Source organism: Pelophylax lessonae (genome assembly GCF_965119305.1).
Source record: "Pelophylax lessonae genome assembly, chromosome: 3".
Taxonomy (NCBI): domain Eukaryota; kingdom Metazoa; phylum Chordata; class Amphibia; order Anura; family Ranidae; genus Pelophylax; species Pelophylax lessonae.
The window spans coordinates 486,635,971-486,658,314 of record NC_138770.1 but is presented as its reverse complement, the minus strand read 5'-3'; the positions used below and the strand labels follow the sequence as shown (position 1 = coordinate 486,658,314).

The window sequence follows — 22,344 nt, the reverse complement described above, 5'->3', positions numbered from 1 at the left end:
TTTTTTCATGGTTCTGGACATGCTACAGAGCTGAAACTTCACAGGTACACCTTTTAGACCCCCCAGACACAAAATCACACAAAAAAGTTCTTAAAAATTGTCATTTTTGATAAAAAAGCCAATTATTGAAAAATTAAAAAAAAAAAGAGATTTTTTGATTTTTACTTTGGATTTAGTATCTGGGGGGTCTAAAAGGTGTACATGTAAAAATCAAAAAATCTCTCTTTTTTTTTTTTTTTATTTTTTTCAATAATTGGCTTTTTTATCAAAAATGACAATTAAGAACTTTTTTTGTGTGATTAATAGTTAATGGGGCATGACCCAGAACCCTAGGCACTTTTTAGGGGCATTTATTGGGTTTTAGGGCTTCAAAATGGTGTTTTTTGATTACCGAAGTTCGGGTCCCATTGATTTCAATGGGGTTCTGAAATCCGAACCGAACTTTTGGAAAATTCGGGTGTTCTGGTCGAACCAAACTTTTCAAAAGTTCGATCATCCTTATCCACCAACAGGAGACCCATGGATCCATGTAAGAATGTCTTTCCTTACACCTTTTGGGGCAACCCATAAAGATAAGCCGTTTTTGGGAGTTACTAAAAGACCATCCTTCAATTGCATTTCTTGACCCTCAAATTGTATAGGCCCAGTACCACACACTTTTTGTTTAATTGAGCTAATTCCTCATCCTGATCTTGTATTTTACCCAACTCACGTGTCCTTTCTTCAATTCCTTTTGCTTGAGCTCGTGTAAGGGCAGAAACTGGAAATGACAAAGCATGCTCTATATGAGGCCATTCGGGGGATGTTACTGCAGCCTCATTTGCTAATTTATCTACAGTATTGTTCCAGTAGTGCTCGGTTGTTTGTTTTCTGTGGGCCTATACCTTTCTAATATTAATTTTCGAAAAAAATTGCGTTTCCTCCTCTATCATCTTCCATAAGGATGAATATCTTATCTCATTGCCATCTGTTCCTTTAAAGCCCATCACATTCCACCACAAAACTTAGACAACTGCACCCTTGCATACCTGGTCCGAGTCTGAAGCAATGTTAATGATTCCCTCGTCATCTTTTATCTCTATGAGTACTTGCAGAAGTGCTGCTATTTCCACGTACTGTGCAGAACGAGCTCTACATGAATATGAAAATTGTCTCTGTACCTCGCCATCTTTTACACAAACACCAGCAAATCCTGCAATTCTACTTCCATCTTTATAGTAAGAAGAACCATCAACGTACCAGCACTCACTTTCAAGGTCAAAAGGTTTGGATACGGCAGTAAAAACTCTGTGCTACAAACTATTACCTTGCACTTGACATTCATGAGGTTCACCTTCAATCATCAATCCACCAACCAGGCCTTTTACAATTTACATCTGCTTCTTTCCATTTCTCATTTGCTAACATGACTATAGAAGTGTGATGACTAGCAATGATGACCTTTTGGGTACCTGTCAAGTACCTGAATTTGTTTATTGCCCAATAACAACACAGCACCATACGAGTACACAAAGGATACTTCTGTTCTACAGATGATAGTAAACGTGATGCATAGGCTACAGGTCTTTGTTTTCCAAAATAGTCTTGCGTGATGGCAACAGATAAGGTACTGGGGCCTACATGTGGATAGAGTCTGAATTCTTTATTTGGGTCTGGTGATGCTAGTGCAGGGGCGTTGCCTATAGTTTCCTTTAAAGCTTCAATGGCTTGTGTGTGCTCTGATTTCCATTTCCATTCGTCTTGTTTCAGCAGATTATACAAACACTCTGTTAATGACGCATAATGAGGCACAAACTCCCTGCAGAAACCTGTCATGCCTAAGAATTGTCTCAGATTTTTTCATCAGTGGGCAATGGCATCTTACTTATCAGTTCAACCCTTTGCTCATTTATACTTCGCCCTGACTGTCCCACAGTAACACCCAGAAATTGGACTTCCTGTTTCCCCAATTGTATTTTCTTTGGGTTGATTTTCAAACCTGCTTCTCTCAAAAGCAGCAACATTTCCCTCACATCGTTCACATGCACCTCCATGGAGGCCGACCCAATCAAAATGTCATCAACATATTAAATTACTCTTTCAGGGTTTGAAAACTTATCAATCACTTCTTTCATATGTGAATGAAATATTGTTGCACTGTCTTTATAGCCTTGAGGCTGAACTGTCCAATAATATTGAAGGCCTGCCCAGCTGAAAGCTGTTTTGTATTGGCATGATGGGTCAAGGGGTAAATTCCAATAGCTGTTACTGATATCAATGACCGTAAACCACTTCATTTCTGGCGTTAATTTGGCAATCATTTCAGGGTAAGCTGTTACCACAGGTGCCATACTTTTAGCATATTTGTTTAAGGCACGGTAATCTATCGTCAGCCTGAATGACCCATCAGGTTTGATGACTGGCCAGGCTGGCGAATTGCATATCGATGCACCCCTTTTTAATGTACCTTGCGCCTCCAATTGTTTTATAGCTTCTGTTATAGGTTTAATGGCCTCCTTTGGCACTGGGTATTGCTTGAGAGGTGCCGGATCAAATCTTTCCAATAAAATCATTGTATTCATCCTACCACAATCTTGTTTATGTTTAGCCATTATGTCTTCAAATTCGCACATCAGACTATCCCAACAGGGATCCCAATCTCCATGTAACACACCGACAGGTTTTACTGCTGCTGTTATTAATTCCATGGGAGGATGCCACGCATGACCCAACCCGTCATCTCTAGACATCTTCCCCAACTTCATGCTTGCAAGATCAACCACCAGACCCTGCTGCACACAGACATCAGCACCAATTATGTCCTGATTCTGAAAAACAACATCACACTTCCACTTTTCTCCCCCTATTTGCATCTCAACACCATGCACCAAAGGAGCTTCAATGGAATGTCCAGTGACACCTGTTATTCTAATTTTCTCATTTCCAGGGACAACAGATTTACTAAAACTAACAGCTGCTTCACTATCTAACAGCGCATTTACACGAGTTCCCCCTAATGTTACATCAACAGTGGGCCGCCCCCAGGAGTCTAATGTTAAGTCAGTTAAGTTTTGGCAGGACGGGGCGTGGGGGGCTCGGGACCCCTAACAATCACTGGTAGAGGGTGTCACAGCATTTTCTTTTCCTACTACTGCTATTTTGACCCCTCCCGCTTTTATTTTTTCCATTTCTTCCTGTATCTTATTCAGCTCCTCCTGCAAACAATCTCTCTCACTTCTGATTTCATTAAATGGCACCCAAGGCTGTTTGCTAGGCTTTCCTCTGGTTTCTGGCCTTCTATAACTTCCTGAACTGTAATGTGTTCTTCCCCTCCATGGTCCTTTAAAATCAACTCTATCTTGCTGACCCTCGACTCTAAAAATTCTAGCTGCATCAACCGCCATACTGTCCTCTCTGCACTTTCTCCTCCACAAATTATCCGCTCTCAACAAAATATCATTATAATCACTAGGATCAGGTGTAACAGATAAAATACCTTCCCTGACATAATTATCTAATGCTTCTAATAACATTGCCCTGTGAATTAAACCACCGAGTTCAAAACCTGGATTTCCAGTCATTACATATTCCATCACACTGCTAATTCTATCTGCAAGTTCATATGGGCATTCATTCTTCATCTGTCTAATTTTTCCTGACAAGGACACATTTGTTGTCACGCCATACAATGCCTTTAACAATTCCTTTAAAACATCCTTAACTTTGACGCTGGCCACAATTCTGCAAAATCTGTGCCCACAATCCATTGCCTGCACTTTTCTGCAAAATGTGTCTCTGACTCTTTGCAAATCACAAAACCATTTCATGAATCTATTTACATCATAGCGGGGTACTTGTCCTATCTCTCTTACAATGGCTTCCATCTCCTGTGGCTTTAATTGTTTTGGGATCAATTGAACTTCACTTGAATTGTCAGTGTTTAATACAGTGGTTGAAGTGGTAGGAGCTGCTGGTATACCTGTGACTGCATTTAATTCATTCCAGGGATATATTGGCTTATAATCTTTGGTATCAAGCTTAATTTTAGAGGTATAATTTTGGTGTGCGTAATTCGATTTTTCTGCCAATTTATCAAAAGCAAGGTTAGCAGCATGTTTACATTCCTCCAATTGTTTCTCAACAACTTGTATATTTACTGACAATTCTTCATTCTCCCGACTTAAACCATCACATAATTTAGCCTTCTCAATCAGCGCCTCCCCAGTAGTAAAAGCATGTAACCTGAGATCCGATATCCTCTCATTCAACTCTTTCTACATAACCTCATATCGCTGAGCCTGTTCTAGAATTTGCTGCTCTTTCCCCTTAATCTCCTCCAATAATTCTGTACAACAAGACAATAATCCCTGAATAATGATACCCTTACGTTTCTTATTTTTTGTTTTCTTATTAAAGACATTATCAGATAAAAAGCATTTCATCAAATCCCAGGACTGTCTATATTCTTGGGGAATCTCATAAGGTCCCCCATGACTTTTTATATAATTTAGCAGCCACATATTTACATTCTCTCCCTTAGTGCTAAGACTAAGCCAGACAACCAGACACAGCCAAAGCCATTGTGCAAGAAATAAAATAAATAGCTATTCAGAAAATAATGAACAAGGCACACTTACCAACTATTAGGGTTCCTAGGCTTCTTATAATCTTCTCCAGATCCTGGTCCTGGGGTTCAAAACTTTCTTCCTGGGTCCTCACCGTCTTAAGTCACCACCAAACTTTGGAGTTACAGCACAGTTTTTGCGTCCTCACTGACTTCTGTTTCCAAGTCCGAAATGCACTTCTGGTCGCTGGTCACGGCACCAATGTAGTGATATATTCGTAGTGGTAGTAGTATTAATTATTTCTATAATGCGAGTTATTCTTGCAACGACCCAGTTCTTCCAGAGAGATGCATTTATTGAGACTTCAGCAAAGTCAACAGAGGTACATACAAGAAGGATGACAGGACATTTCTTTCATCTTCAGAGAACCCAGCTTCTCCTGTCATAACTTAGCCAAAACAACCCATTTGTAATATATACCTTGTCTTCCTCATTGAGGACCAGTATAAGCAATTTGATTGGCCAGCTTTATTAGGCCTTTGATCTGCTTTTGTCTTTCTGGGTGAATAATGCCCCCCCCTCTGACTATGGATAACTACAGTCATAAGACCCTTCAGGAAATGTCCTAATTTGCATCAGGAAATTTCCTAGTTTGCATTCTCTTTCTACTAAATAGGTTGACTCTCAAAGGCTGAGGTGATCTTTCAGGAAGTTTTCCAATTTGCATTCTTTGACCACTAATTAGGTGTGCTCTCAAAGGCTGAGGTGATCTTTCATTAAACCTTTCAGGAAATGTCCCAATTTGCATTCTTTGACCACTAATTAGGTTGGCTCCCAAAGGCTGAGGTGGCCTTTTATTAAAATTAACTTAGCACAGGGTCATTACCTGCCCCTTTGATATGTAAAGGTCAGTCTGATTTGGTCAGTCTCTGTTCTGGTCAACAATTCACCTTTTGAAATGCCTAATTAGAATATCTATTTCCAACCTTACTTTTTGATGTGTTAAATGGACTTGTCACTGGCCTGTCGTATGTGCCTGAGTATATACTGTATATACATATACAGGTCCTTCTCAAAAAATTAGCATATTGTGATAAAGTTCATTATTTTCTGTAATGTACTGATAAACATTAGACTTTCATATATTTTAGATTCATTACACACAACTGAAGTAGTGCAAGCCTTTTATTGTTTTAATATTGATGATTTTGGCATACAGCTCATGAAAAACCAAAATTCCTATCTCAAAACATTAGCATATTTCATCCGACCAATAAAAAAAAAAAAGTGTTTTTAATACAAAAAAGTCAACCTTCAAATAATTATGTTCAGTTATGCACTCAATACTTGGTCGGGAATCCTTTTGCAGAAATGACTGCTTCAATGCGGCGTGGCATGGAGGCAATCAGCCTGTGGCACTGCTGAGGTGTTATGGAGGCCCAGGATGCTTCGATAGCGGCCTTGAGCTCATCCAGAGTGTTGGGTCTTGCGTCTCTCAACTTCCTCTTCACAACATCCCACAGATTCTCTATGGGGTTCAGGTCAGGAGAGTTGGCAGGCCATTGAGCACAGTAAACCATTTACCAGTGGTTTTGGCACTGTGAGCAGGTGCCAGGTCATGCTGAAAAATGAAATCTTCATCTCCATAAAGCTTTTCAGCAGATGGAAGTATGAAGTGCTCCAAAATCTCCTGATAGCTAGCTGCATTGACCCTGCCCTTGATAAAACACAGTGGACCAACACCAGCAGCTGGCATGGCACCCCAGACCATCACTGACTGTGGGTACTTGACACTGAACTTCAGGCATTTTGGCATTTCCCTCTCCCCAGTCTTCCTCCAGACTCTGGCACCTTGATTTCCGAATGACATGCAAAATTTGCTTTCATCCAAAAAAGTACTTTGGACCACTGAGTGTGACGAGACCAATCTCGCCCCATTGCATTGGAGGAGCCTGGTTGCCCGCCTGCTGCCTTTGGACTATGGACCAGGCTTTAAAAGACTTTGGCTCCATGGTGATTAAACTGTATTCGTAGGGTCTGAGTGCTATTCACCTAATAATGTGCACTCCGACCTGAGCTATCTGGGGATATGTAACATGTCTATGTTTAATGTATAAAAAGTAACTTTATATATTTAAAGCATAATACTGTATTTGGGTCCCCATGCGGATAATGGAGTCTTGCCTCTATCTTGGAAGCTAAAACGTATTCCTGTAAACTGTAAGGAACAGGAAGTCAACTCCTAATATGGTCATCCCAGGAAGTTCTGAGGAGACAGACTGTCCAAGGTGGCTCCCCAATCACCTTTTGTCAGGTGTGCTAATGACCTGACCTGTTGTCTGCTAAGGGAGGTATTGACACTCAGAGTAATGTGTATTGAGGGCTCGTTAGGGAACCATTGTTCTGTGTCTGACTATAGTTTACATTGATTGCCCCCTGGGGCTTCTGTCTCCTTGCATTGGTCAAAGCTATCTGACCAATCACTGTTAACTCATTTTCAAGCCCTCATTTGCATGGGCTGGAGAGGACCTTATTGGGAACTGCAAGTACTCTACAATTGACCAATGGGAAAGCCGTTGTTGGGGGAAGGATGTTCCAATTTCTGTATAAAAGTGTGCTGTGTTCTTCCAAAAAGAGGTTGTTCCTGTTTTAACCTCAACGCGGAGCCTTTTCTTGTTCTTGGGGGGATTCACTGTATGCTGTTGGAGACTGATTGCTAGGAGTATAAGCTGATGTATGCTTTTCCTGTTCGTCTGCTAGCAGCTATTCGTGAGGTTCCAGGTTGGAGTGATATTTTGTACCCAGTTCTGGAGTTTGGTGTCCTGCAAGTAGCTGTGCCTGTCTCTCAGAAAGGGGCATATCGCTTAAACGGATTTTAACCCCTTGTCTGCTGAAACGGTCCGTTACAATTGGTGGCAGCGGTTGGATCTTTCCTACAGCCAGAAGGACAGCTACAGGAGACACCATTGCTCTGGATTTTACAATTGAGGGCAATGCATGTCCCAGTACAGCGACCCTGACAGCACCAGCATGGAACCAGCAGTGGAGTTCGATGAGGGTGCCATGGATGACCGAGATGCAGTCCGCAAAGGCATCTGGTACCAGGCACTGGGTATGGTGGAATACCAGCGGGGCGAGAGACTCCCCAAGGAAGACCAGCGATTGCAGAAGCGACTAGCCCTGCGGATGCCCTTCCTGGGAGAGCAGCCCCTGGAGGAATGGGTAAAGGAATTGGAGCTCCGGGTATGGCAGGAGATGTGGCTGGAGGATGCCTACCAGGCGCTCTGGTGGTATGGGGCACAGTACCTGCCCTGGATAGCCGAGCATGACAAGCCAGAGGGAGAGGAGTTTGATGGCCCTGGCTTGTTATGGGAGTCTTTTTCAGAGCTGGAATTTGGGAGCCCTACACAAGCCCGGTTCAGTGATCTCTTGGAGTGGAGGGAGAGCAGGTATGACTGGGACGACACTCACGAAATTGAGCAAGACCTGGTCCACCTGGTGACCCGGGAGATGGAGCTAGAACAGGGCTACCAGCAGCTGTTCCAATACTATGAGAAGGCTCAGCAGGAGAGCAGCAGGACAGACCCAGAGCCAGACCCATTCAGAGGGGACGAGATGGTAAAGTTTTACTGGGAAGAACCCCAGGTGGCCGGTAGAGATGGGACCGAGGTCTCTCCACCGGTCCTGCAGGGAATTGGGAGCCCAGTCTCCATTCCCCAGCGGCAGTGTAAAGTGCAGGGAGAGGAGAGCAGCGTCCTCCCTCCCCAGCGGCAGGCTGAGTTACAGGGGGCAGAGGTAGTTGTTCCTGCCCCCCAGCAGCAAAGTGATATGCCAGGAAGTGTAAGATTCTGGTACCTCTGGTACACTTATTTTCCATTTTCTTTTCAAATATGCGTCCCACCTTTCTAATTGGGTGGTACGCATACACCTTTAAGACTGATGACGTCATCGCCGAGCGCCGCAGAGCGGCTATTTCAACCGCCGGCGTTCTCTCTCACATTGTTCGTTCAACCTGCCTGTGTGTCCACGTGCTTACAAGCTTGTCTTGCTACCGGAACCTCCAGCTATTCTCTTTTACTTGGAAACAGACCGGAACCTCGCTACTGATCCCTGTATCTCGCTACTGGATCACTCCCTCATTACTGGACCCATCTACTACTAACCTTACTAGTGATAAGTACCCCACAGGGGAATCTTCCATAACCTTACTTACACTATCTACCTATGCACATTAAGGACTGTTACTATCTATGCATACTAATTCTATCATCTGCACTGTTACATAGATTGCTAGCTCTTGAGTCTACTACCATCTATCCTTGCACTGGGTTAGTCTATCCTGTATTTGTCATCTGCTGTCCTTACCACCTGTTACCATACTCGATTACTAACCTATCTGCATTCTACCTAATACCATCTAGTACTCTCCTGAACATTTCTATCAAGTGCTTACCATCTCTGTCACTGTTCACACCTGTCCCTTCAGCACATCATCTTCATACTAACATATACATCCTATCACTCCAGGAACATCTTATTGAGTGTGTATATCTGTATGCTGAAGCTGACAGGCCCACAGTGATGAGTCTGGAGAGTTGGATCTGGTTATTCAACACATCTCTACATGACTACTGAGTGGAGATTCTGCAGCTGCAAATCCAGCCTACTACAAAAACGCAGGAGCGTTACAGATTGAACGAACCTAAAAAATGGATTCAGCAGAATTACCCACTCAAGTGACACAATTAACACAACAAGTAAATGCATTAATGCTTGCTCTTACTGAAGTAAAAGAAGAAAATCAGACTCTGATACAGCAGGTAACCCGTCTTTCACGGCTCACTGCTGCTCAACCCCCTGAACCTAAAATTAACCCTCCTCTAGTGTTTACAGGTGATCGGAAAAAATTTTGTGAATTCAAAAACGCATGTCAATTGCTTTTTCTGTTAAAACCTCGTACATACCCTACTGATCAAATTAAAGTCTGTACCGTTATCTCATACTTAACGGGTGATCCACGGGCCTGGGCAGACTCTCTCTTTGAGAAAAATGATCAGCTTCTCAACTCCTATTCTTTATTCCTAGCGGAACTCGCTAGTTTATATGATGACCCCAACAGGCAGAGTACTGCTGATATTCAATTGAGGGCTTTAAAACAAGGAAGGAGACCTGTAGAATACTTTGTAGCCGAGTTCAAAAGATGGACCCTTGATTCAGGGTGGAATGATACATCTCTGCGAACTCAATTCAGACTCGGGTTGTCAGAAGCTGTTAAAGACGAAATGGTAAAAACAGTACAGCGCTCTTAAACTAAACTATACTGAACAGCAATAGGATCAAATCGCAATAAATCGCAATGCAAAGTCCATCATCACAAAAGTCAGATGAAAGATCGGGTTTTGAGGATCGAAATGAAAGTTATAGGAGTGATAATCCTTGTAAGGTGCAAAGAATCCCACTGAATTCCAGAGGAGCCAGGTGCAGATAGAAGAAAAAACACACTCCCTCCACCTTCCAGAGTGGCCTCTCACCTCAATATGGTATTATACGGGCATTGCAAACATGGACAGATCACAGACTCCGACCTCTTGGTAATCCTTCCAGTGATCAGTGGTGGAGACCAATCAGCAGTAAGCATATAACCTACATCGCTTTGTACTGCACACTCCTGTATGTCTCTCCGATGGCAGGGTAATGAAAAGAGAGAAATGCCAGGATAGTGTAATACTGACTTTAATATGACTTAAAAACATGACAAAGTGGCCTCTTACTTGATAAAGATGAAAGTCGGGCATATAACAGCAAAAAGACCGGGACAGCGGGGCTCGCTCGGTGTCACTCGGTCTCCTCCGTGTCAGCGGGTGACGTCAGACGCTCAACTCCTCCTCCCTCCGCACGCGTATCGCCTCCATGGGTGGAGGCTTCGTCAGCGATGAAGAGGATTGGTCAGACGTCACCCAGTATATAGTCCTCCCCCAAATCTGATTGGCCAGACCTTCTGAGAGGTTCCCATGGATACCCTAACGCCGGAACTAGAAGGAATTCCGGCTCATACTCCAGACAATCCCAGATATGGCCACGGAAAGGATGAGAGGAAGCTTAACCCCCTCTCCTCCTCAGGGCAACCTAATGCACCCCCAAAGCCAATTTTTTAGCGGGATCAGGATGGATAGCACTAAATCATAGTGCTTGATTAATAAATGTATAATATAATCCAACAGCGTGTGACGCCAAACACCCGCTGACACGGAAGTTACATAAAAACATATAAAAACCACAATGGACATATATGTTAAAAAGGATAAAACCTTAAAAGTGATTATAAAACTATATTGAAAACAATAATAGGACACTGCACATGTAAATAGAAAAAAACTGAAAAATAATTTATCGGTCAGAAATAAAACAATTTAAATCAAAATCAGTGTTCAGACCCCGGGGTACGGCAACCTTCATTTCATAAATCCAAAAGGATTCCCTTTTACTTAATTGGCGAATGAAGTTGCCGCCCCTCCAGTGCTTTTTAACTTTTTCAATGCCCCAGAATTTCATATCCTTGGGGTCTTTATTATGAACGTTTTTAAAATGCTGGTACAAAAAGTGGGGGGATTTTCCTTTTCGAATGCACCTAACATGTTCAGCTAATCTTACTTGGAGGGCTCTTGAGGTCCTACCCACGTACTGCAGACCACAGCTACATTCGATCAAATATACAACCCCAGTGGTCGCACAAGTAATGAGATCATTGATCTTATACTCTTTCCCTGTCGCCTGAGCCACAAAATCCTTCCTGCGTTTCACATTCTTTTTAGCAGAACGGCACACAATGCATTTGCCACATGCATAGAATCATTTCAGGAAAGCAAACAATTTATTATGTGCTTCCACTGGAGGATCTACTACTCCTGGGGCTAAGATGTTCCTCAGAGTGGGCGCCCTTTTATATGCAAAACGTGGTCTTTCTGGGAGATGGTCACGTAGCACCCGGTCTTGCATCAAAATGGGCCAATGTTTGTTGAAAATACTTTCAATTTTTTTGTATTGAATATTGTAATCTAAAACAATCCTTACATCACCCTTTGGTGCTTCCCGTTTGGGGCCGCTAGTTAACAGCGTGTTACGGTCAATCTCTTTGACACTTGAGAGATCCTTAGATAGTCTCTCTTTGTTATAACCCTTCTGTAAAAACCTTTCAGATAATACGTTGGCCTGTTCCATATAATCAGCTTCTGAGGAACAGTTGCGTCTTAGCCTGACAAACTGCCCTTTCGGAATATTACAGAGCCAAGAGGCATGGTGGCAGCTGTCGAGAGGGATGTACGCATTTCTATCCGTTGGTTTGAAGTGGTTGCTAGTCGTGAACCCGCTGGATCCCTTTGAGATGACCAAATCTAGGAAACATACACTAGTAGTGCTGATGGTCCATGTAAGGACTATGTTTTTGTTATTGTTATTTAGTTTACTCATGAATGACTCAAGGTGGTCCATTTCTCCGTTCCACACAAGGAACACGTCATCGATGTACCTTTTATAGCACACCAATTCAGGGGGGCGGTCATGAAACACCACCTCCTCCTCCCAGTGGGCCATAAATAAATTGGCCACACTGGGAGCGAAACGGGCGCCCATGGCCACACCTCTTTTCTGGAGATAATAGTTATTGCCATACCAGAAATAATTTCTGGAAAGACAAAAAAATAGACTACTCTGGAGAAAACTCCTAAGTTTCCTCGGAAGACTAGATGTTTCAAAAGCCCACTTCACTGCCGCCTCTGCTTCTTCATGATCTATGATAGTGTACAGCGAACCTACGTCCGCTGTAACTAAAATAGAAGTAGGGGTGCAGGGCACATCTTGCAGAAGTTGGATAATGTGCTTGGTGTCCTTTAGGTAGGCTTCTGTAGACACTACTAATGGTTGGAGGTGCACATCGACATATTGGCCCAACCGGGATGTCACGGAGTCAATACCGTCGACAATCGGTCTTCCCGGTGGGCGTTCCCTGTCTTTGTGCACCTTCGGTAGGCAATAGATGATCGGGGTTCTGCAGAAAAGTGGATCCAAGTAAAGTGACTCTTTCTTGTTGAGGACTCCCTTATGTTTGCCTGACTCTATTAATTCCCCTTTAAATTTCAATGAGGGGTCACTCCTTAGTAGTTCATACGTATCACAATCTGCCAATAGGCGGTTCATCTCCTCTTTATAGTATTCCAGGCTCAGTACTACCAGACCTCCACCTTTGTCGGCAGGTCTGATCACAATTTCACTTTACTTGGATCCACTTTTCTGCAGAACCCCGATCATCTATTGCCTATCGAAGGTGCACAAAGACAGGGAACGCCCACCGGGAAGACCGATTGTCAACGGTATTGACTCCGTGACATCCCGGTTGGGCCAATATGTCGATGTGCACCTCCAACCATTAGTAGTGTCTACAGAAGCCTACCTAAAGGACACCAAGCACATTATCCAACTTCTGCAAGATGTGCCCTGCACCCCTAATTCTATTTTAGTTACAGCAGACGTAGGTTCGCTGTACACTATCATAGATCATGAAGAAGCAGAGGCGGCAGTGAAGTGGGCTTTTGCAACATCTAGTCTTCCGAGGAAACTTAGGAGTTTTCTCCAGAGTAGTCTATTTTTTTGTCTTTCCAGAAATTATTTCTGGTATGGCAATAACTATTATCTCCAGAAAAGAGGTGTGGCCATGGGCGCCCGTTTCGCTCCCAGTGTGGCCAATTTATTTATGGCCCACTGGGAGGAGGAGGTGGTGTTTCACGACCGCCCCCCTGAATTGGTGTGCTATAAAAGGTACATCGATGACGTGTTCCTTGTGTGGAACGGAGAAATGGACCACCTTGAGTCATTCATGAGTAAACTAAATAACAATAACAAAAACATAGTCCTTACATGGACCATCAGCACTACTAGTGTATGTTTCCTAGATTTGGTCATCTCAAAGGGATCCAGCGGGTTCACGACTAGCAACCACTTCAAACCAACGGATAGAAATGCGTACATCCCTCTCGACAGCTGCCACCATGCCTCTTGGCTCTGTAATATTCCGAAAGGGCAGTTTGTCAGGCTAAGACGCAACTGTTCCTCAGAAGCTGATTATATGGAACAGGCCAACGTATTATCTGAAAGGTTTTTACAGAAGGGTTATAACAAAGAGAGACTATCTAAGGATCTCTCAAGTGTCAAAGAGATTGACCGTAACACGCTGTTAACTAGCGGCCCCAAACGGGAAGCACCAAAGGGTGATGTAAGGATTGTTTTAGATTACAATATTCAATACAAAAAAATTGAAAGTATTTTCAACAAACATTGGCCCATTTTGATGCAAGACCGGGTGCTACGTGACCATCTCCCAGAAAGACCACGTTTTGTATATAAAAGGGTGCCCACTCTGAGGAACATCTTAGCCCCAGGAGTAGTAGATCCTCCAGTGGAAGCACATAATAAATTGTTTGCTTTCCTGAAAGGATTCTATGCATGTGGCAAATGCATTGTGTGCCGTTCTGCTAAAAAGAATGTGAAACGCAGGAAGGATTTTGTGGCTCAGGCGACAGGGAAAGAGTATAAGATCAATGATCTCATTACTTGTGCGACCACTGGGGTTGTATATTTGATCGAATGTAGCTGTGGTCTGCAGTACGTGGGTAGGACCTCAAGAGCCCTCCAAGTAAGATTAGCTGAACATGTTAGGTGCATTAGAAAAGGAAAATCCCCCCACTTTTTGTACCAGCATTTTAAAAACGTTCATAATAAAGACCCCAAGGATATGAAATTCTGGGGCATTGAAAAAGTTAAAAAGCACTGGAGGGGCGGCAACTTCATTCGCCAATTAAGTAAAAGGGAATCCTTTTGGATTTATGAAATGAAGGTTGCCGTACCCCGGGGTCTGAACACTGATTTTGATTTAAATTGTTTTATTTCTGACCGATAAATTATTTTTCAGTTTTTTCCTATTTACATGTGCAGTGTCCTATTATTGTTTTCAATATAGTTTTATAATCACTTTTAAGGTTTTTTCCTTTTTAACATATATGTCCATTGTGGTTTTTATATGTTTTTATGTAACTTCCGTGTCAGCGGGTGTTTGGCGTCACACGCTGTTGGATTATATTATACATTTATTAATCAAGCACTATGATTTAGTGCTATCCATCCCGATCCCGCTAAAAAATTGGCTTTGGGGGTGCATTAGGTTGCCCTGAGGAGGAGAGGGGGATAAGCTTCCTCTCATCCTTTCCGTGGCCATATCCGGGATTGTCTGGAGTATGAGCCGGAATTCCTTCTAGTTCCGGCGTTAGGGTATCCATGGGAACCTCTCAGAAGGTCTGGCCAATCAGATTTGGGGGAGGACTATATACTGGGTGACGTCTGACCAATCCTCTTCATCGCTGACAAAGCCTCCACCCATGGAGGCGATACGCGTGCGGAGGGAGGAGGAGTTGAGCGTCTGACGTCACCCGCTGACACGGAGGAGAGCGAGTGACACCGAGCGAGCCCCGCTGTCCCGGTCTTTTTGCTGTTATATGCCCGACTTTCATCTTTATCAAGTAAGAGGCCACTTTGTCATGTTTTTAAGTCATATTAAAGTCAGTATTACACTATCCTGGCATTTCTCTCTTTTCATTACCCTGCCATCGGAGAGACATACAGGAGTGTGCAGTACAAAGCGATGTAGGTTATATGCTTACTGCTGATTGGTCTCCACCACTGATCACTGGAAGGATTACCAAGAGGTCGGAGTCTGTGATCTGTCCATGTTTGCAATGCCCGTATAATACCATATTGAGGTGAGAGGCCACTCTGGAAGGTGGAGGGAGTGTGTTTTTTCTTCTATCTGCACCTGGCTCCTCTGGAATTCAGTGGGATTCTTTGCACCTTACAAGGATTATCACTCCTATAACTTTCATTTCGATCCTCAAAACCCGATCTTTCATCTGACTTTTGTGATGATGGACTTTGCATTGCGATTTATTGCGATTTGATCCTATTGCTGTTCAGTATAGTTTAGTTTAAGAGCGCTGCACTGTTTTTACCATTTTGATTTGCTACCCAGGTTTTGTTTCTGTGCCTGATTAGTGTTCAGCTGCTATTTGTTAGGGTTGAGCGCTGATATTCCTTATCTTTTGTATATTCTGCTGTTAAAGACGAGCTCGCCCGAGCAGATTTACCTGGCACCTTGGATGCCTTAATACAACTCAGTATCAACATCGACAGGCGACTGCGTGAAAGAAAGGCTGAGAAAATGGGAATGCCATTGTCTAAGCCTTCTCGGATTTCGGCCGTTGACCCTACTCCCATGGAGGTAGGAACCATACGCCCACCTTTATCAACTACTGAACGAGCCAGAAGAAGATCCAGAAACCTCTGCATGTACTGCGCATCCCCGGATCATTTGATAAGCGTCTGTCCCCTTGTCCGCAAAAAAGAGGGTGAGTGTTCACATGTCTTGCTAGGAGGATTAACGACTTCCTTTTCTAACCCCTATCTTTTTGTTCATTTGACATTGCAGTGGGACCAGACTAGGATTACCACCAAGGCTATGATCGACACCGGATCTTGTGGAAACTATATTGATACATGTTTTGTTACCTTAAATAAAATACCTATTATTTCAAAACCTAAACCTGTTTCTGTTAGTTTCATTAACGGTATTCCACTATCTTCTGGTCCAATCACCAACCAGACACAAGCACTCCTTGTCACTACTAACGAGTCTCATATGGAGACCACCACTTTTGATATACTATCTTCACCCCATTTTTCTATTATTTTGGGACTCCCCTGGTTACACACACATCAACCAATCATAGATTGGAAAAGACGGACTTTGTCTTTCCCTTCTCACTATTGCGAGATTACGTGTAACCTCCCATCTTATGGAAAGATCCTGTCTGTGGTGTCAGATGAGATTGCACCACTATGCTATCAGGACCTGTCCGAAGTATTCCTTGAAAAAAATGCTCAAGTGTTGCCTACCCATAGGGATTATGATTGCACTATCGATCTACTCCCTAACAGCAAATTGCCTTTCGGCCATGTTTATCCTCTTTCACAGGATGAACTTTCTCATCTCAAGGAATACTTGGATGAGAATTTGAAAAAAGGGTTCATCAGACCCTCTACTTCTTCCACAGCTGCAGGACTTTTCTTTGTCCGCAATAAGGATTCAAGTCTTAGGCCTATTATCGATTATAGGCAATTAAATACGATTACAATAAAGGATCGCTATCCTTTACCGCTCATCCCTGAACTCATTGAACAAGTGCGTGGGGCTACTTACTTCTCTAAATTAGACCTGAAAGGGGCATACAACCTAATCCGAATCCGTGACGGAGATGAGTGGAAAACAGCATTCAGAAACAGATACGGATTATTCGAATATCTTGTGATGTCATTCGGGTTGTGTAATGCTCCCGCAGCTTTCCAAAGGTTCATAAACTACATCTTTAGAGATGTCTGTGTTGTAGTATATCTGGACGATATACTTATCTATTCTCGATCTCTCTCTGAACATATAAAACATGTAAGACTTGTGTTATCCAGATTACTCGCACACAATCTATACGTGAAATTAAAAAAATGCCTATTTCATAAAGAAGAAATATTATTTCTAGGATACATCATATCCAAAACCGGAATTAAGATGGATATGAGCAAGATATCCTGTATTCTGGACTGGCCTATACCAACAACTCGTAAGGCATTACAGCGATTCCTTGGATTTTCAAACTTCTATAGGAAGTTCATCAAGAACTTTTCTGCCATTGTGAGACCTCTCACACAACTGACAAGCATAAAGAAACCATTCAAATGGTCAGAAGAAACAAATCGAGCTTTCTGCTTGTTAAAATCAAGCTTTACTTCTGCTCCCATACTACGCCATCCAGACCCATCCCTCCAATATATTCTGGAGGTAGATGCGTCAAATATGGCAGTAGGAGCAGTTCTCTCCCAACGACCAACAAATACTTCACCACTCCACCCAGTTGCTTTCTTTTCAAAATCATTAAGCAGCCCAGAGGTGAATTACCCAGTGGGTGAAAAGGAGTTGCTTGCCATAAAACTGGCACTGGAGAATTGGCGACATCTACTTGAGGGTACCCGGTTACCAATACTCATATATACAGATCATAAAAACTTTCAATACCTCCAGACTAACAAAACTCTCTCCCATCGGCAGGTACGATGGTCATTATTCTTCCTAAGATTCAACTTTTTAGTGACCTACACGCCTGCAGACAAAAATAAAAAAGCGGATGCGCTATCACGATTAACCGAAGATAACTGTGCTGAAATCCCTTCTATTCCTATAATACCCTATGAACGTATTATTGGGGTTGTTCGTTCCCTGAAGGAAGAGATTTTGCACAGTATAGGATTGGATTCACCTCCACCACAACTAAGTACTGATGCAGAAGGCTTCCTCTACTACAACGACAAACTCTACATACCCCCTACTATGCGCACCAAGATCTTGGAGTTATCACATGATGTGCCCATGGCAGGACATATGGGTATGACGAAAACCCTTAATTTGCTTACTAGGCAGTTTTGGTGGCCTGATATGAAGACGTCTGTACAAAAATTTGTATCTTCATGTGACATCTGTGCAAGGTCCAAAATTGACACTACAAAACCATCTGGTCTACTCTGCAGTCTACCAATACCCCAGGCTCCATGGGAAGTTGTGTCCTTAGACTTTATAGTAGAACTACCACCTTCTAAAGGATTTAATACCATTCTAGTTTCAGTGGACCACCTGACAAAGATGGCACATTTCATCGCTATCCGTAGACTACCTTCATCTAAACAAACAGCGGAACTACTGATGAAACATGTGTTCAAGTTACACGGAATTCCAAAGACTCTTTTATCCGACCGTGGTTCACAGTTCATCTCCAAATTTTGGCAAGCTCTTTGTCAAATATTACGGATTGAGCGAAAGCTCACTTCTCCCTACCACCCTCAGACCAACGGACAGACTGAAAGAGTCAACCAGTGTATAGAACAATATCTGCGTTGCTACACATCATACCTACAGGATGATTGGGTGGACCTTCTCCCTCTGGCGGAATTTGCTTATAAAAACGCAACCCACAGTACTACTAAGCAAAGTCCGTTCTACTTGAACTATGGGTTTCATCCCACACTTCTTCCACCACGCATCCTACCATCAAGTAACCCAGTAGCCTCAGACTATCTTACCCAAATAAAGGACTCTCTGGGTTTACTTAATACCACTATCTCACACGCCCATAGCCAACAAAAAAAGTACTACGACCTACGTAGAAGACCTTCTCCTCAGTATGCTATTGGGGACCTTGTTTGGCTATCGACAAGAAATTTAAGATTAAAGATCCCTAGCAAAAAGCTTGGACCTTTATTTCTGGGACCCTTCCCAATTAAGAAACTTATTGGAAAAGCTGCAGTACAGCTCACCTTACCAGCAGATCTCAAGATCCATCCCATCTTCCATGTGTCGCTACTGAAACCCCATGTTCCTAATCAAGGAATAAGGCCTACCATCTTGCCTCCACCTCCAGTACAAGTTGAAGGCGGAGAAGAATATGAGATTAAGGAGATTTTGGATTCTCGTATCCACAGAGGAAGACTCCAGTATCTCATAAGATGGAAGAACTATGGACCCCAAGACGACACCTGGTTGGATACCACTGATGCTCACGCACCTAGACTTATACGAAGATTTCACTCGAAATACCCGGAGAAACCAGTGCTATAGGCCTTCCGGAGCCGGCCTTAAGGGGGGGGGGGGGTACTGTAAGATTCTGGTACCTCTGGTACCCTTATTTTCCATTTTCTTTTCAAATATGCGTCCCACCTTTCTAATTGGGTGGTACGCATACACCTTTAAGACTGATGACATCATCGCCGAGCGCCGCAGAGCGGCTATTTCAACCGCCGGCGTTCTCTCTCACATTGTTCGTTCAACCTGCCTGTGTGTCCACATGCTTACAAGCTTGTCTTGCTACCGGAACCTCCAGCTATTCTCTTTTACTTGGAAACAGACCGGAACCTCGCTACTGATCCCTGTATCTCGCTACTGGATCACTCCCTCATTACTGGACCCTTCTACTACTAACCTTACTAGTGATAAGTACCCCACAGGGGAATCTTCCATAACCTTACTTACACTATCTACCTATGCACATTAAGGACTGTTACTATCTATGCATACTAATTCTATCATCTGCACTGTTACATAGATTGCTAGCTCTTGAGTCTACTACCATCTATCCTTGCACTGGGTTAGTCTATCCTGTATTTGTCATCTGCTGTCCTTACCACCTGTTACCATACTCGATTACTAACCTATCTGCATTCTACCTAATACCATCTAGTACTCTCCTGAAAATTTCTATCAAGTGCTTACCATCTCTGTCACTGTTCACACCTGTCCCTTCAGCACATCATCTTCATACTAACATATACATCCTATCACTCCAGGAACATCTTTTTGAGTGTGTATATCTGTATGCTGAAGCTGACAGGCCCACAGTGATGAGTCTGGAGAGTTGGATCTGGTTATTCAACACATCTCTACATGACTACTGAGTGGAGATTCTGCAGCTGCAAATCCAGCCTACTACAAAAACGCAGGAGCGTTACAGGAAGGCAGTGTGAAGTAAAGGGAGGGGAGAGCAGCGTCCTCCCTCCCCAGCAGCTGGCTGAGTTACAGGGGGCAGAGGTAGTTGTTCCTGCCCCCCAGCAGCAGAGTGATATGCCAGGAAGGCAGTGTGAAGTGCAGGGAGAGGAGAGCAGTGTCCTCCCTCCCCAGCGGCAGTGTGATTTTTTGGGAATTGGGAGCCCAGTCTCCATTCCCCAGCGGGCGATAAAGCAGGGAATTGGGAGCCCAGTCTCCATTCCCCAGCGGCAGTATGATGTGCCGGGAATTGGGAGCCCAGTCTCCAGTCCCCAGCGGCAGAGTATCCAGCAGGGAATAGAGAGCCCAGTCTCCTTTCCCCAGCAGAATAACTCTGTATTGGGAGGAGAGACAGTCGGTCTCCCTCCGCAAAGACTGGAAGTATGTATGGGAGAGGAGCTTGTTACCCCCTCTCCCCAGTGGCAGCTTAATGTACCAGGGGGAGACTGTAAGCCCCCCACCGGTGCAGATGGGACCATGGTCTCTGCACTTACCACACAGGGGGTAGGGATGGTCGGTCCTACCCCCCCCCCCCCCACGACAGAGCTGTGTATCCAAGGGGGAGACAGTCAGTCTCCAGCCACCAGGCTCCAACCAGACTACTCCGGTGGTAGTGCTGGCACCAGGACAGAGTACCGCTGGTCTTTGCCCACTCAGCAACCCACCAAGGCAGCCTACCAGTCCCCTACACAGCCGTGGTGAGGCACCTGGACATGGACAAGCTTCTCCTCTACCCAGGTGTAGTAACCATTTATTGTGGGTGGGCTGTACTGTTTCTTCTGCTTTATGGGTGGGCTGCTGGACTAACAAGGGCACTAACCGGCAGGAGGTCAGGTACCCTGTTAGTCTTTTTGGAAAGGGGGAGAGATGTGACGAGACCAATCTCGCCCCATTGCATTGGAGGAGCCTGGTTGCCCGCCTGCTGCCTTTGGACTATAAGCCAGGCTTTAAAAGACTTTGGCTCCATGGCGATTAAACTGTATTCGTGGGGTCTGAGTGCTATTCACCTAATAATGTGCACTCCGACCTGAGCTATCTGGGGATATGTAACATGTCTATGTTTAATGTATAAAAAGTAACTTTATATATTTTAAAGCATAATACTGTATTTGGGTCCCCATGTGGATAATGGAGTCTTGCCTCTATCTTGGAAGCTAAAACGTATTCCTGTAAACTGTAAGGAACAGGAAGTCAACTCCTAATATGGTCATCCCAGGAAGTTCTGAGGAGACAGACTGTCTAAGGTGGCTCCCCATTCACCTTTTGTCAGGTGTGCTAATGACCTGACCTGTTGTCTGCTAAGGGAGGTATTGACACTCAGAGTAATGTGTATTGAGGGCTCGTTAGGGAATCATTGTTCTGTGTCTGACTATAGTTTACATTGATTGCCCCCTGGGGCTTCTGTCTCCTTGCATTGGTCAAAGCTATCTGACCAATCACTGTTGACTCATTTTCAAGCCCTCATTTGCATGGGCTGGAGAGGACCTTATTGGGAACTGCAAGTACTCTACAATTGACCAATGGGAAAGCGGTTGTTGGGGGAAGGATGTTCCAATTTCTGTATAAAAGTGTGCTGTGTTCTTCCAATAAGAGGTTGTTCCTGTTTTAACCTCAACGCGGAGCCTTGTCTCGTTCTTGGGAGGATTCACTGTATGCTGTTGGAGACTGATTGCTAGGAGTGTAAGCTGATGTATGCTTTTCCTGTTCGTCTGCTAGCAGCTATTCGTGAGGTTCCAGGTTGGAGTGCTATTTTGTACCCAGTTCGGGAGTTTGGTGTCCTGCAAGTAGCTGTGCCTGTCTCTCAGAAAGGGGCATATCGCCTAAACGGATTTTAACCCCTTGTCTGCTGAAACGGTCCGTTACACTGAGCAGTCCAGTGCTGCTTCTCTGTAGCCCAGGTCAGGCGCTTCTGCCGCTGTTTCTGGTTCAAAAGTGGCTTGACCTGGGGAATGCCACATCTGTACACGACTGTAAACGGTGGCTCTAGATGTTTCTACTCCAGACTCAGTCCACTGCTTCCGCAGGTCCCCCAAGGTCTGGAATCGGTCCTTCTCCACAATCTTTCTCAGGGTCCGGTCACCTCTTCTCATTGTGCAGCGTTTTCTGCCACACTTTTTCCTT

At 43.9% G+C, this 22,344-nt stretch overlaps 1 protein-coding gene and 1 pseudogene across 2 annotated transcripts in view; one reads left to right on the top strand and one right to left on the bottom strand.

The window, feature by feature from the left end:
- RMDN2 (regulator of microtubule dynamics 2) overlaps positions 1 to 22,344 on the top strand; it is a 1,203,289-nt gene that overhangs the window by 925,470 nt on the left and 255,475 nt on the right. The gene's annotated exons all lie outside the window — the stretch shown is intronic.
- Positions 1,590 to 4,502, bottom strand: LOC309550937 (annotated as a pseudogene). Its single transcript has one exon. The product of its transcript is annotated as an uncharacterized misc_RNA (transcript).